Source organism: Colias philodice, chromosome 7 (assembly GCF_061535455.1).
Source record: "Colias philodice isolate Cphi_HAF_F1 chromosome 7, ilColPhil1 Martin Lab GWU primary, whole genome shotgun sequence".
NCBI classification, from domain to species: Eukaryota; Metazoa; Arthropoda; class Insecta; order Lepidoptera; family Pieridae; genus Colias; species Colias philodice.
In genome coordinates, this window is record NC_143092.1 from 5207122 (window position 1) to 5224838 (window position 17717).

Genomic DNA, 17717 nt, shown 5'->3' on the forward strand with positions numbered 1-17717 from the left:
AAGTCTCGGTCTGGCTGGGCACAAAAGACAGATCTGAAGGTGAATCACAGGTGAAGGGCATTTTACCTCTCGGGTGAACTCAGCAACATTTCAGAATACCTATCGGCATACAATATATTACATTTGCTATCGAGGTATGGAATGAATTACCTTTGTTTTTTTATATTGTAAATTAAATAAAAAAATTGGTAGATGCGTTTATTGTAACCACAGATTACTTAATCCGTGACACCATAACCATTTTATTTCGGACAATTTCTTAAAATATATAGTTTTTTCTTACTGTATATTAACTGAAGAACTTTTGGAGTAAAAATTTTGAGCAAATACGACAGGAATCGAATTTTCAGACAAAATTAACCTAGACAACGTAAAAGTCGTAAATTTTAAAGTAAACGATAATAAAAAACCACAGTATATACATACCAAAAACTTGACGTCATCCAAAACTAGAATATACCGGTTCAATAAATTATCAAATAAAGATTGAGACTTGGCCGGCGTTGCTATACCAACAGTAGCTTTATGCGGGGCATGTGTGCGTAACTAATGCGCCCCTTTGCAATAAATACAATAAAGAAAATACATACCATACAGGGACTTAATTAAGACGTGCTTAAATTACAAAATTCTAATTAAAAAATCCAGAGGTAGATCATATTTCATTATTAAAAGAGCTAGCCAATGTTTTGCGTAGTCTTTGTTAAGACAAATCACTAATCGGGTGAATAATTACTATTTACTATGTTAATTTACTGTGTAAACAGTACAGTTACAAAATATATTACCAGTACATTCATTTACTGTAAAATTATGTAAACCATTTACCTACACATAAAATTAATGGACTCTAAACTTTCACTCGAAATTTTTTTCGTTTAATGCTGTTACATTATTGAACACAACAGGTCAAAAATTTCAGTCGCATGCCAATGAAAACTCGATTTCCAAGTTGATTTCAATCAAAACTAAATTTCGCACCGCAACATAAAAGCGTATCTATTGTTTGTCAGTGGTCGAATTTACTTCAAACTAAGCATTGTTCCACGCCGTTATCAGTAATTGTGTTTTGTACAATCGGATCGTGTTTATTAATCCCCGAAATAGATGAAAAGGTCGCAAATGGTGCGTGGAAATCAGGCCATTCTCTTGTAATACGCCACTGATTTAAATGCTAGTATTAGGCGCAAATGCAACTTAAATTACATGGTAAATAAATTATGTGTATTCACTAGTAAGTAATATTAAAAAGTAAATACCTCTGGATAACCTGCTTAGTACTGTTGATGTTCTAAGCATAAAACTTTTAAATTTGATTTATGATGAAACACATTATTTCCGTCAACTCACCTAGACATATGTTAATATACAACAAGGTTACAATTCCAACTAGATGACCTTTATTCACCTTAAATAACACTGATATTTCCAACTAAAAGTTTCTTTAACAAATTAATACGTTCGTCTATAGTCAGAATGTGAGTCTCAGATTTATTCAAACTCGTTACAATAGAATGGCCAGGTTGATATTCACCATAGGCGGGTTTATCCGGCTGTGTATGTCAGTTAGAGGTACAAATAGCTCCCCATCAATACAAAGTAAGTAGTTCTCTTTACAAATGTCTCGGGTACAACATGTATTAGACCAGACAATTTACCGTCGACCTTTCTCGCTATCACACTTACTAATCTACAAATTGCTTCGTTTTGTTTTGCTGCATCTCGGCTTATAGATACATAATACATATATCTACTTCTGGATTGTTCCTTCTTTGGTTTAAAGTTGTGGTGGTTTTATACTGGATTAATTTGTATTTCAATTAAACTTATGATATTAATCTTTATAATCTTTATAAGTGGATATACCACTTATAAAGATTATTTACGATGTATGGTTACGATAAAAAAAAACAAACAGAGACAAGAAAAACAAACGCAATTCAAATACAATAAAAATTGTTAACAATAGACAACATATAAAATGCATTAATTAATACCAACGTCATACTAGAACGCAAATATACGTAGGTATATCGTAGTTTTTGCCACAAAATATATCAAAAAAATAAAATCTATACAGTATTCATACTTATTGATGAGATGATCATCACAATAAACAAAATTTAAAACATCATCACTTACGCAAAATACACACAAATGGTAGGAACCTTACTAATTAATCTCATTATAAGATCAAGCATTTTACATTCATTTCCACAAAGACTTTTTTAGGTTAATTTTTAGACATTACGTAAAATTATTATAGCACATTTGCCGAGATTTTTCACCTAAGAGTCCTTTTGCTATCTTAAGATCTTCTGAGTTAATTACAGTTAGGATAACGAGGAAAATATTCAAAGAAATATTTCCATTTCCCGTAAAATTACCCGGAAACAAAAAAAGGAATATACTAAAAATAAATATAATAATTCAGTAATGTCGACAATTTACCCGCCCACTTGAGCAAGGTGTTCAAAAATACAGTAAATCATAACAAAAAGATGACAAACATGAAATTGCATTTTATTTAGTGTAAAAATATTATAGATTTAAAAAAAATATTCGTAATATAAACTTGGTCTCGACAGTGTTTATAAAAAATAAGATAAGGGTTTATGTGTCATTCTGATTATTATGAATTTGCTAAAAAATAAACGAAACTACGTATTATAAATTAAAAAAAGTATTCCAATTTTCTATAGTCATCATTAAAAATTTAAAGCATGCCTTAACTTCCACTGTCGTTCTACTAAAGCCCTTAACAGCAAGCACATTATATTAAATAAAACTGAGACAAACATGAATAGGTAATCAGTTCAATTCCTTGCTGTAAATATTTAAAAACGAAGGCAGTTGTTTGGCGAAAGTTTTACGGACGCCCTGAATTAATAACTACGCTCAACTCGAACCATTTCACATAAAGCGTCTGTCCATCAACTTCACTGTCTAGTTTTATTCACTATAAAATTTGGTGTAAGCTTTTTGGGTAAAATCTATCTTTATACGAGTGTATTAGGCGATAAATCTATCTGAATACGTGTTACCTCGTTTCATGTTTTTTTCGTTTTCTCATCGCTTCTTAGTCGATAGATCTATTTATTATCGGGATGAAATTATCGAATCTTTTCTGGTAGTAATATCATGCTACATATCTTCACATTGTATTTACATACGCTGTTATTTTGTACGTGTTGATATAAAAAAATAGGAATAGGTAAAATTGATTTTGCGTATATTTGTTATAGATTTTCGTCTCCCATTCGATCACTTATATACCATGACAATTTGTCTCTACATATTCATTCATATGAATATAGTAAAAATACGTTTTACAATATACATAAGCTTCTTACTAAATCCCTGTTTATGTGTTAACACGGCGCGTAAATTGTATAAACCCTGAAGCGTTTAACTTGCGGGAAGAATGTTCTTTTTCAATCTCTTCAAAGGTGAGCACATTTATCTTATACTTAACTTGTTTACACATACTTGTATCGCTTTTTACTTCTTGCTATTACCACAGTTAACTAAAAATAAAAATACGTCTAAAACGTGGAGGTGAATTTCCAGTAACTTCCCCGATAAGAATCTAATTAAAACACTTCACTCTATATACATAAATAGACGTAAAAAGGCGACATTTATTTATTAACATAATTAACTTTTGTATCAGCCTCCGTACTTAAAGGTGTTTAAAAATTTAACAGCAGTTTCCTCGGCCAGTGCTGCTCCCTCCAAGGCTTCACTCTTAATTATTACTTTGGGAAAATTAAGACTGTCGTTTAACGAGAGTACCCGAGTAGAGGCGCCTCTTCCATTTATCTAAATGTATTTTATCTCGCCCGAGGGCGCCCCATGTAGGTACATTATACATACTAGTAGATACAGTCGCATGGTGATAGCTTAAGAGGGTTGAAAATGCATTGAGATTATATCGCCACTTTTAAGGTCAGGATTTAACCCAAACATTGTGTGAACTCGCTAACATACTTTTAAGCTTTTGGGGAAGATAAAGGGTAACTTTTGAGGAATGTATGCAGTTTTATAGTTTCCGCAAAAAGGTAGTTTTATGCTATTTAGGTAAGCTTTTATGATAGACGTGAATTATACATCGCTTTTATGCGATAAAAAATATAATTTTGTACGTTGTCTATCTGTGTGTATCAGCAATATTTTAGTTTATTTTTCAGATTACGTCATTCATATTAATTATTAAACTAATTCTCTCTGAAAGAAATCAAGTATACAATTCGAATAATCTTTCGTATTCATTTCTGTATTTTAGTTGGCCTTCAAATAGCCAGATAAACAGGTAAATATTTATAAAGGTATTCCATTACAGTCTGTGCTACCCTGCCTTTTCACTGACTCAACATAAGAAACTTCAATTGTTTTATTAGTAAAGACAAATGACAGGCGGCTCCATAGTTTCCCAATCCTGTAGCACGCTCAAAGTAATGACGCGTACTAGGCAGGAGCGTAAGCACATTACCTATTGTAAGGTTCTTTGAGGTTGTACAGTGTCGCGGATATAACGCTTTCACTCTAATTATGAGCCCCTTACAACCCCGTCTATTAAACGATAGTAACACGGCTGTATTTAAAACGTTTCTCTTGTTATTGAACTATTTACTTAGTTAATACTTTTGTTATAAGAATAGACGTTTTATTTGCGTGACACAGATATCAGTTATGTAAAAAATGAGAAGGTAGTTTTTTATGTTACACATTATTAATTAAAATATCTGATAATTGAACTGATAAAAAAAACTGTAAGTATGAATCAATATTATTTTAACCTGCTTTGACGATCCCGCGCTGAATTATTTTGAGTACTTTAATTAGCACACACAATTTTTTTTTTATATAAGATTCGTATAATTTATTTGCTGCAAGAAAAGTTCACATTTTCACAAACTACTCATCAGATACCAATTTAAAAAGTTCAAAAACGAAATCAACGTATAGCTTTTCCAATAAAATTCGAAATAAATTAGATTAAAAGCTGTTTGGTCAATCTAAAGTACTTACGTTAAATATAAATAGGGCATTACGTAAATCCAAACATGATATTAATTTCAATCCGGAATTTAACACGATTATAATCAGCAGCTGCGTTATGAACAAAATAAATGTTCAGTTATTTCCATAACGAGTATTTATTTGGGTAATTAAAATAATGTCTCGTTGTAGCAAGTCTCAAAAAACAATTCACAAATTAATGGTTAACCAATTTAGCAAAAGATTTCATTTGCACGCTGAAAATTTGTGGTCCAGTCGCATTTTCATTACAGTTGGGAATAGCAAATTTTAATTCTGTGGATGAGAGGCTTAACGCTAAACTCTGGATTACGGGGTGATACATTCTTCATTTTTAATCGCGTTTGCAATTTTTAATATTTTTATTTTGCAATACAGCGGCGTGTACTTTGTCTTACTGGTAAACGTGGGCTTTAGATTTTGCTTTGGAAATGTTGGAGTATATTTTTAAATAAAGTAGCTATCGTGTTGAAATATACCTTTGAGATTGTGGGGTCGGCCAATAATATTGTAGAGCAATAGAGATTCAAGATCTCAGTATTAAAAGATGTCGGTTTAATATCTAAATTCATATTTATTTAAGCCAAAATCTGAAACAACAGTTAATGAAAGTTTCACTCGAAAAATTGTGCAAAGTTAACGAAAATGTAGCGAATAAACTATGTTTATTTCCCGTACATTTTCTCGGCTCCCGACCCCTACGATTTACTCATTGGCGCTGCATCTTTAATTAAGCCCATTTTATTGCAAGATCTTCGTCCCTATTAATTAGAAACTTGAAGCAATATATTCAGAGGTAGGTACCTCGCTAATGCAATTACATTGTAATAGATTGTGTTACGTAGTTTTTGTTTTGTTTTATTCCGGAGTGTTATAAAAAATACCTTTGTCAACATGGCTCTACGCGAGCTTTTAGATAAGAAGTTAAACGCGTTTCATTTAGTTATTGGTGATGAAAAATAACTTTATTGATAATGATCACATATTTTGAATAATATCCTTTATTGCTGCCTACATAATTTAATTTTTAATCAACTTCAATATATTTTCTAAACCTTTTTTCATAAATCGGCTATTATTTTAAGCCACCGATATTTAGCTAATATTATATCATCTTAAATTATATTTGTTAATTTAATCAAAGAGTAAATATAAATGATATGAATCATTGCTGAGATTGTAAAATTTTGTAGCTTGATGTGACACGTAATTTTTAATTTTCTCTCTGCGCGCGCCCACGAGCGAGCAACCTCGCGAAACTATTACTGCGCGAAGCAGCTAGATCTTTGTGAACGTTCTTTGTTCTGGCCAAGCCACGTCCACTAGTTTATTCGCGAGGCTACTCGCTCTGTAGAGACTCGCCTTTTGATATTAGAAAATGTAACCTATACCATAAAGCCTTGTTTTACACGAACGATATTGTCATTCAGCGATTTATAACCAATATAGTACTTCGACATAAAACGCAGGTGCTGAAACCCAGCCATTAATTCCGTGGCACTGAAAGATATACCGAAAGAACCCAATTTTTTATTACAAAAACCGCTCAACTTTCAAACAATAAAAAGGGTGATAAACTGACCACTCGTAAACTGGCCGAAATTACTTTTTTCAACAAATTAGCCGAGTTCTTACTCAGCTCAGGTGTGGAAATGTAAAATGAAGACAACTGCCCCCGTGGGCGCTATTTAAATTCTACTTTTATACACAAATGTCCATTTGACACTGTTTTACTTTTATGATATAAAATATGTTACGGTATGATAACAGTATCTAAACTTTAGATTCTAAAGTCTGATTATCTTTAATACATAGTCGACTGTGATTCAACTCAGTAAATACTTTTTTAATGTATAAGTATTGGTTTAAATATTGTACCTATATTGTTAATTCATTTGGAATCATAAGTTTAAAAAAAAAAATAAATAAAATGTATTACCTATGTGATTGTTAGATCTATATAAAAGCAATCATTGTATTTACTTTGAAGAATGTTGTCTACATTCTCATATATTATACTTTGTCATCTGAACTTTAATTAAGTTAAATATACGTTTGCTACGTACTTTAATAAAACAGTTTTAATAGATTCTAAACGTACTTTATAGTCTTTCCCAGACGACGGCTGCCGTGTCGGTAATGTCTGTGCGGACAAAACGAAAATTGGCTTTATTATGTGACTTGAATATTTCATCTTTTAAATGTATCAATTGTGATGAATTTCTGTTTAAATCTGTTGTGTTTTTGTATAATACCTTCTTATTCTCTAGAGCGTTAAACGTACGGTCTATTACTTGTAAGTCATAGTATAAGCAGTTTTCTCTGTATGTAGATTTTAGGTACCTAGATATCGTACTTGATCAAAATAGATTCACTGAAATCAAGAATCTTGTTAGCATAGTAGGGAGCGAAAATATTTGGTAGGTATATAGGTTTTATTCTACAATACTCAATGTGAAATGTTACCATTTAACCAAAATCGTTCTAAACTTTCCATAGATACTGAAGCATGCTCCATATCACTTACACACTAAAAACGATTCATGTAGCCTGAAATTATTTATATCGCGCAAAATATCAAAAGCTAACAATTCCGTTGCTTAACAACGTTTAAATTTGAATAAAAAATTGAAAACGTAATCCCCGTGTTTTGTTTGTAAAGCTTCGCCGGGGAAAATCAATAATCGCATAACCCTCCTAAATCCGTTTATGATACAACACATAAATAGTGAGGCTTTATTTATTCTTACTGGAGTCGAGACAGAAGAAAGATCAAATAGCCTTTGTCCTTCCCTCTTTACTTATTCAAACAAAATTACATATGCCCGCTTCTGAATCGCCATTGCCCGAAATTTTACGCGTTGGAGATAGTGCCATGAATATAAATATATCGTAAAGGACACCACGAAGACGCCAACACAGTTTACGGTATGCTCACTTTGCATTCTTGGAGCGGAGAGCCTTTATGGTCGCTTTATAGAGTTCACTCCTTTGCATAAAACCTCTGAAGTTTGGACGTAAGAATCATTGATATGTCTGACACTTATCCGCTGATGGTAGGTCCGCTGTTTACTGGAGGTTGTTTAGCCTTTTTATAGAGTTTAGTGAATGTAGGATAGTTTATCAGACAATACAGTTAAATGTACCTACTATTACTCAATACATTAACAAACATAGAAGGAAAACAAAATATATGTAACAAAATATATATCTAAGTGTATTTTTTGTAATGTTACAATTTTTCTGACATTGTATTTACTAAAAATTCTTACAACTATTTTTGAATATATTATTTAACTTTAAACAATTAATATTCAGCGAGATACTCATAAAATGAATCGATCTTAGCAAATAAATACAAAAAATGCGATAACTTTGCTGCAAAAATAATCGTTAAATGAGATATAAAGAGTAATAAGTCTGCCTGAGGCCTAAAAGGGGATCCGGGAATTCAGAAATGGTTATCTCGAAGTACTCTTTATTTATAAGGAGTAAACAATATTATTTTACGATTTGTATACTGCGTATAAGAGTTTTGAGTGTTTGAGAGTTTAGGTAAGGATAAAAAATAATTATGTTTATTATGATTACAATATGTATTTTATTTCTATTAAATCCTGTCGAACTAAAGTTTATATGAAGGTTTTAAATTTCGCATTTGCATAATGTAAAATAGGGAAGACAATTTGCTTGAAAGATCATCTTATACTTTTATTGTAGTAACTCTTAATTACTACGATATCTCCTGTGGAATCAGAGATAGAATTAATAAGTAACATTAATAAAATCACAATCATTATCAGCAATGAAATAAAGTCGAAGAAAAACACGTACTTGGGTGCTACTTTAAGTGTTAAATTGGATGTTTAGCGCCTCAGGGTATCTCTGTTAACTATTAATCCCATTTTCTTTTACAGAGATAACGAAACTCATTTAAGATATCTTGCGAACGCCTTTCAAGCGTTTTGGGGTGCAGCCTCGGGAACAGAGACGGCGATGGATCGGCTCACGTTACTTCATTAAGTTTAACCCTCAAATTTGACGCATTATTACAAATTAACCTCAATTTGTATGTTTATTTCTGTTATTCACGCAAATTGTAGCTTCCTTTTCAAAGTACCATACAGTAATTATTAAATAATACCTATAGTATATCCATTGCGTATTCATTATTTACAGTATACCTAATTAATATTAAACCATTAATTTTATTTAATTTAAGGTACTTGATCAATGCAACGAATAATTATTTTAATTGCAATGTTAATGTGCCGAAAAATAATTTTCATTGTGTAATTTCTAACGTATTAAAATAGGGCCTCTCCTGCGTTATTCGTGTCCTTTAATACCTCCGTATTTCGTCTAAAGAGACCAAAGGTTTCTCTTTACGTCTAATAAAATTTTCTTCAGAGATTCTTAATTGAAAATTCAAATTTATGCATAAGCTTTGATTGTAGCGATGTAAGAGACGCATTTTGAGAGCATTTATGAGATTTAAGCCTTCGTCGGCTAGTCCTTTGCAAATTTTATAAGATAAGATCGTAGATTGAATAAATCGAGTTAATTTTTATGAGAAAGAGTTTTTTTAATAACCACGAGCAGGCTCTCTCACTTTTAATTTAAGAGAGATTTTAATGGCACAATTTGTTTGAATTTAAATTTATTTTTTATAAAATTGATATTAAAACGTATAAACTAAATATAGGAACGTTACCACTTACCTTAGAAATTGAGAACCAACTCTTGCTTTACGGAACATCGGAAATTAAGTGTATGTTTAAATTTTGTTCAAATTTTTACTTAATCATAAAACTATTTAAAGAAAGTTGTAAACGTGAAAGAATTTTCACACGGGTACTCACTATAATTACGACCGACTTAAACTATAAGAAGTGAAACTTTCTCTAAGTTAAATTATCGATTTTGTACAAGACTTGGGAAGTCTTTACTCTTCGCTAACTTAGTTAAGTTACCCGGATTAAAAAGACAAAGTGATGAGCGGAAATTCACGAATACACACTTTGTAAAGTTATTTATTATTTACTATATATTTCACCCGCATTGCTCCGCTCCTGTTGGTCTTAGCGAGATGATATATTGCCTATAGCCTTCCTTGATAAATGGACTATCTAACACCGAAAGAATTTTTCAAATCGGACCTGTAGTTCCTGAGATTAGCGCGTTCAAACAAACAAACAAACTCTTCAGCTTTATAATATGTATTAGTATAGATATACTAGTAATTCGCTCCGGCTTCGCGAGGGTGCAATTATGCATCTTATATATATACGTAATGTATGTACCTTCCTCTTGAATTACTGTATCTATTAAAAAAATGGCTGCAGTATCTGTTGCCTAGTTTTAAAGACCTAAGCATACAGGGCAAAACTGACAGAAAGCGGAAAACGACTTTGTGTTATACTATGCAGTGATTTAATTATTTTAATACCTAAACATCTGTGATATGCAGCGATTATAATACATAGTGTTATTAACACTATGTATAAAGAGCAAATAGCTTAATTTTTAAGCAAATAGCATTAATTTTATAACTTAAATAATATATATGTATTTGGTTTCTGGTATAATATGTTGTAAAAAATAATTAATCAGACATAATTTTTGCAAACTGAATCTAAATATATTAACTGACTTTATAAAACTAACATAAATAAGATAAGAGGACACGACAGCCGCGCTCTTAAAGATAAAACGAAATTATTCGGCGATCCGTAATGTGTTTAGCGTTTAGAGTCGTTAATTTTTCGGACATGTCCTAGCGGTTACTTATATAGGTTAAATATAATTTAGAAGCGTTATATCTCTGCCGGGTCACGTAAGAGGGCGCTTGGGAGAAAATTACATTTTGTTTAGCCACGTCCTGCAAGCGACATGGGACAAGCGAGTTAACGAGTGCTCAGGATTCTTGGTAATTCTTTCATATCTTTTATCCTAGTTTTGTAAATCACAACTAACGGATAAGTGGGTTATTGTGACTTTTTTATATGGCAAATTGAATCGATTCGCTATTTGTTTGCGTCGGTTTGGCTTTTATGGAAAATCTTTATAGTTATATTGTGTTTTGTATTTCATTAAGTATGAACTTCATGAATATTTGTAATAGAATAATCGCAGTAATGAGTAGTTTCATGGGCATGAGATAATAATATCTAACCTAAGAAAAAAAGCTTAGGTTTAATATCTAATATCTCCACCTTCGAATCTTCATACAAAACACATACATATTTTATCCTTCGCCTTATTAAATGTCCAAAAATGGATTTACTATTAAAGTAGATGCAATGATTTATAGTACGTCAATTATTATCAAATAAAATAGTTTAGTGTTTTATATCGGCCATTTGTTATCATCAATCAAGGGATTAAAATGTAACTAGAGCTATTAATTAAATTTTAATCTCAATTAATCCAACGCCGCAATTCATATTCACGAAAGCGATATTTTTAGTGAGAACAAAACCTAACAAATTAACTGATGCAATATTTCAATGTGATTTTATATTTTTAGCAAATACTCTCATTAATTAATTGCTGTTCAATATAATATACAGTATAATTGACTCATGGCTATTCATGTTTTTAAACTAGGTAATAACTCTGCATTAAATTGATTATAAATTATTTTATTATTTGGCTAATTATGATTTATTTTATGTAACATTTCAACTTACTACAATTAAAGACTTTTTAATGTTCTTTTTTGTGGAGTTTTGCTTTAGATTTGTTTTTACAACCAGCATTCTCTGTCCACCAAACAAACTTATTGCCTAGAGAACGTGCCCTAAATATAATATATCTATGTATAAATGTTTATCATTAAATTGGAAAAAACACAAACCTCCTTACGCATTCTAATCAAAATACAACTAATTGAAAACATACATTGCAAATCATTTTAAATCGATACACCGATAGAAATAATACATTAGATTCATATCTTATAATTAAATGCATATTGTTAGTAAACGAAAAAAAGCAATAAAAAGTAAATCCCCATTTTAATTGCCAGCTGTAAATAACAATTTGGTAAATTTTCCCCAATTTTGGTTGCGTGCTCAAAACTTTTTATTACAATTTTATTGTTATTTAGATGTGTTTGTTTCTTGTTTTAGATTACATCGGCGGTTTAAAAGGAGCGGAACGTTAATGTGAGTTTTCGAGTTTTTGTTTTAAACATGAAGAAAAAATTATAGAATATAACAATAATAAACTTTTAGGTCCAGTCCATCAAGGAGTGTAATGACGCAATCCCTCCGAGAGGTAAGCCTAATGGGAAACTAAACTAGCGGTCAGTGAAACTTTTTGAGAGGGAAATTTGAGTCAACAGTGATGTAGCCCCAAACTATAAGCGTTAAGGAACTTTTATGGGCGGCCCTGCCATTCGGCGCGAGTCAGAAGCTAATTCCACGGACGTAAACAACAACGCACCTGAGACGCGGTTCTTATTTCTCTTTCTCGTTTTCACCCAATTTCACCACCACAGAGCGAAGTGTCGAGGTGTTCTGAACTTTGTCGGGCGTCATAAATTTATTTAACGGCCCGAAGGCAATAAGAGGTAAAGTGTAAAAAGAAAAATACGATACCAACGTGCCTAGCCGTTATTGCAATTAAACAGAGGAAGTAAATCTTTCAATACGAGCGCTAGCGTTCGCCTCCCGTTTCCTGCCTTAATTTATCGCTTTGTTTTAGTCAGTGCCGCATCCAATTGACGGATTGCGATGTGTTTGATTAAAAAAGTCAGCTTAGTCTTCACCCCGTGTAAGCTCATTTATACAATTCGATTTTGAATCGGGCTTTCTACGATACGACTGATACGACCGATACGACTTTATATTATAAGAAAATAAATAAGCTCGAAGTAAAACAAACTCTAAAGTATTTAGTAATTGTTTTAAACTTGTTTTTTGTTCAATATATTCCTCAAAGAATATTACATTTCATAAAAAACGTAAATACAATAAAGATTCAATAAACATACGTACAATTTTTGTTTCTTTAAAAAGTATCGAAAGAGTTGAAAACGCATATTAAAAAATTCGGCTTCGGTTCACTTTGTTATACTTTTTCTGCGAGTGTAAATAAAACCGTAGATTTGCTAACATGCAACATCCTTTAATTGCGTCTACGTCCATTTATTCTATTTCTTCAAAATACTAGCTCGAGAGCGAATATTTTTCGTCTGAAAAGTAGAAAATTACTAGCAAGTTTGGTCTCAATTTAAAAGGCAAAACATAATAAAAATAGAGATTTTATTACGATTCGTTCACTTGTACTTGCTATGTTATTTTAGAACAGTAAAATACATAAGAGTTTAAAAATACAAAGAGTACATGTAAGTACCTACATATTGCATGTGCAAACATTGTCAGTATTTAATTATAAGCTACTAGCTGCGTTCCGCAGTTTCACTCGCGTGGCTCCGCTTCTCGCACTCGCACTAATCAAAGTGTGAACCAGCCATAAAGTCTTAGCGTAACGATATAATTTATAGCCTATAGCCTTCCTCGATGAATGGGCTATCAAATACCGAAAGAATTGTTCAAATCAGACCATTTAGTTCTTGAGATTAGCGCGTTCAAACAAACAAACAAACTCTTCAGCTTTATAAAATAAATAGATAAGTTGACAATCTCTCAATCAACAATACGTTCAAATTTAGATGCAACGTAACAATAAACTTGACCTTTCTCTAAGTATAAACATTAGGTTCCCAAACCGATTGATTGAATGAAACAGGAAGCAATTTATTATTGTGCTTTGTCGGTATGTAATCGTCGATTACAAGCCGTCGGCGCTGTTCTGAGACCACGTCGTTACCCCATTTTCGAAGGCTCGTAAGTAAATCGTGCAATTTTTGCGGTAACAGGAAAATGAAGGGACGAGTGTTAAATTCGAATTGCTTAATGGCTCGCAAGCAGGCATTTCATTTTCCATTCCAATTGCTCCGTAATTTAGAAGTGCGTGCGCGTAAACGAGTGTTGCCTATTGTTTGTTCAGCTTAAAAATACTCCCTCGTAAAAAATTTTAATGTTTTCAAAATGCCATGGAAATTTCGCTCGGGAAAATTGCGTAGAAATATTTCATAACAAACGAGGCATGTACTATATAATAGCTATGGTATTAATTACTCAGGCGTTTATGAAGTTTGTACCTACTTGCTTAGATGTGGTGTAGTCAGGTTAACTATGACAAATGATTCTTTTCTTGCCTTACAGAAATATAGAATAAAGTTTTATAAACAAAAACAAACCATATACCTAACGAAAAAATCGTATTCTAGTACGCTACAGGCTAATTACGCACGAGCGTCTTGAATGTTTAAAGTCGCTTCATACCTTGCTATTATAAGGCGGTGTACACAAACTATTTCAATTAGTCGAGTGCGAAGTGCGGACAGAACAAAAACGTTCAAATATTCATAGCGTGCGGTATCGATTGTACCCCGCCATGAATACACCCCATTGAAAGATGCTATCGGTCACCGCACCCATATTATTACGGTTGCGATGAAAACAAACGTGACTATGTTGAAGCCAAATCGTAGAATTCGGCGGTTCGTAATATGCCTAGAGACACTTCATGCCACGCTAACTATACGCTGATATTCAAATCGAACGTTTTGTTCACAGTAAATACAGGCATGATAGTAATTTCGGTAGGTAGGTATTCTAATAAACGTTTTTATCGTAGTATAGCATCAATATGATAAACTAAAAGTAATTGATTATAATAAGAATGTATTTAAGGTTTTTAAATACGTTTTCATATTCATATTTTTAAATAACTTCACTCACATAACGTGTATCGAATAATCATAAATCCGCCACATATTATAAATAATAATATATTTAGGCACCTGATAATATGCCAGTAATAATTTGCCGCTACATATCCAATGTCCATGTCATAAGAGCAAATAACATTATACCATATTCCAACTAACGTGCGTTCATTATAATGAAGGTAATTTTCCGATATTGACCTTAGCTTTTTATTTTATTTGCCTTCTATGAAATTATTGTTACGATGCTACTGCACACTAATGAATTACAATTATTTTAGGAATTTCTCCCAAATTTAAAGTAACGTAATAATCGTATATTATCGGGCATTTGGGCCAAGGTATACGTTTTTACAATAGAATTCCTCATAGTATTAAAGAGTTTAGTAGTATTAAATTTAAAACTTATTTAAAAAATGTATTAGTTCAGAGAGCCTACTACAGCATTAAGGAATATATGGAAGATGAAAATCCATGGAGGGTTGTCGCGTAAGAATAACAGGACAGTTCTTTGGCATATTATGATAATATATAATATTATGTAGTTAGATGTAAGTAACATGTAATGTAAAATTATATTGTATATGGACATGACTTTAAAAGAGCAACTATGGAGTTTCTTGCCGGTTCTTCTCCATAGATACTGCTTTCCGAATCGGTGGTAAATTTAAAGAATGTAATGACGATTCAAAAGTGCTTCTGGAAGAAGTCTAATTGAATAAATAAATGTTTGAGTTTGAAGTTATAGATTTGTAAAAATGTAGTTTTAGTGAATTTTCAATAAAATTAGAAATATAAAAATTTAAATATTTGTCTCTGAATTAAAACCGAAAATTTAACACACAAACAATACGCTAATATTGCGAACAAAGTCGTCGGTATAAGCTATCCCTGATTTACTTTCATGTTGAATTGAAAGTTGTTAAATTCCTATCAGACGCCTGTCATTTTCAGCCCGTAGAAGCTGAAAAGCAGACGGTGTGAAATAAATAATAAACCGCTAAGGCTTCACTTATTTTTGACCAAGCGAAGGGTACACGAAGTAATCTTTAGTATGGAACAGTAGTGAGGAACAAGCTTCATTAACATAGCTTTTTGGTATTTTAGCTTACCTACAACGCTATAACACTACCTTTAAGACTACATACATCCGTAAGAGATGAAATAAGTGAACTATTACTACTACTACTACTACATATTACTATAATAAAATTTCTTCTAGTAGCAGTGGTTAAGCCGTAAATTTAGAAACTAAAGGTTCTTTGGTTCGATAGAGATAAAAATAAAGGTCCAAGACTTTTTTCTCAAACGATGGTTATAACGTGATTCGTGTTCATATTATTCGAGATAATATTGATGATAGTAGAGACGTATTATAATAATATCCGTGGTAGAGATGCCCAAATTCATATTTATTCGTAATCAAAACATAAAAAAAAATAATGTCCTAAATGATGAAAATATTTTATCGAAAATCTTATTTGGTCAGAAAACTCTATAACAAATTCGAAGAAGATTAAAATACATTCATTCAATTTTGAGTTCAAAAAACGAAAAAGATACCCAGTAAAACAAACGTACCTATTTTGTTTATATATTTAAGCATATTTATTACTACTATTATATTTTATGCTGTTTTCATTTATCATTTCATAGAAAATATAAAGGACATAATATCTACGTGATCATAATATTTTAAACATAATATTAATATAATACCACAATATCCTAAATCAGACTAATGTAACAGCCAGATTGGTTCAACTCAATTACATGAAATCGAGCTATTATGATTTGATATATTAATGTTTATAGTGCTGGTTCTCACGTGATCTCGGCCATATTTTATTGTTATTGTGTATATCAAATGTTTCATCCAAGTATATGATTAGATTACCTACCATTAAGTACTTCTTAGGTTAATAGCCTTAGATTGCGGTTAAACTTTCTAAAATGATATCAAATTTCAACCTTAACAGTGTAGTGAACTCACAGTACAAGCCTAGTAGGTTTCACTATCAAAAATATGATCCGCAAAATTTTAACGTTTTTGTGTTATCTCATAAATTTTCACAACAATTTCCTCCATTTAGCAATTAATCGAATTCGCTTTAATTCAAGATCATAATATAGTGTTTCATTAAAATGCATCATCTATAGCTAGCTAACATTTCGAATTGAATAATGCTAAAAGTGCAACACATTTCATACAAACATTTTATTGATCTACAGCCGCACAACTCCGCGCCTCATAATCAATGTTAACCGCTAAATATATTGAATTATAATTAGTTCGAAACACGTAGGTACTTAACGTTATTATGTAAAGGACAGCAATGTATCATGTACACAGGTGTCTGTTTATCTAACTGATTTAATAACTGGGTTCATCGCCAATCGAATCAGGTTTCGGATTGTATGCAGAATATCAATGCTGGCGAACGCATTAGTGGAATAGACAGAGCAAACATTGGGCGGATTTCAACGGTCATAAATTGCAGTCTGGTTTAAGACCCGCTGGAAGCGAATACTTTATCGACCAATTACATGATAGATGATAGATTCTTGAGTTTTAGATAATACTCATGTTCATTTTATACATATGCTTCCTTCGGTAATTGTAATCCGTACACGTACGAATATATTTTTTCTAACTTTATATGTAGAAGAACGTGCACATGTAGGACATAGGTACCTCAGCAATACAGTTTTTTCGATGGTGGAAAATATGTGAATTTATCGCACTGTTTATTAGGAACAGGAAGCTTTTGGGAAACTTTTGTGTTATTTCACTCATTCATGACAATATTATTGTAGATGCGGTTTGATATTTTATACATAATGGACAAATAACATACTAAATTAAGAAACACGC

General features: G+C 31.8%; 1 protein-coding gene across 1 annotated transcript in view; it reads left to right on the plus strand.

Annotated features, from left to right (window-relative positions):
• The window catches only part of LOC149487051 (semaphorin-2A-like), a 248627-nt gene that overhangs the window by 93048 nt on the left and 137862 nt on the right, over positions 1 to 17717 (plus strand). Inside the window, exon 3 of the mRNA XM_089697292.1 lies at positions 12174 to 12209. The gene's annotated coding sequence lies outside the window, so the exon portion shown is untranslated. The remainder of the gene's footprint in view (positions 1 to 12173; positions 12210 to 17717) is intronic.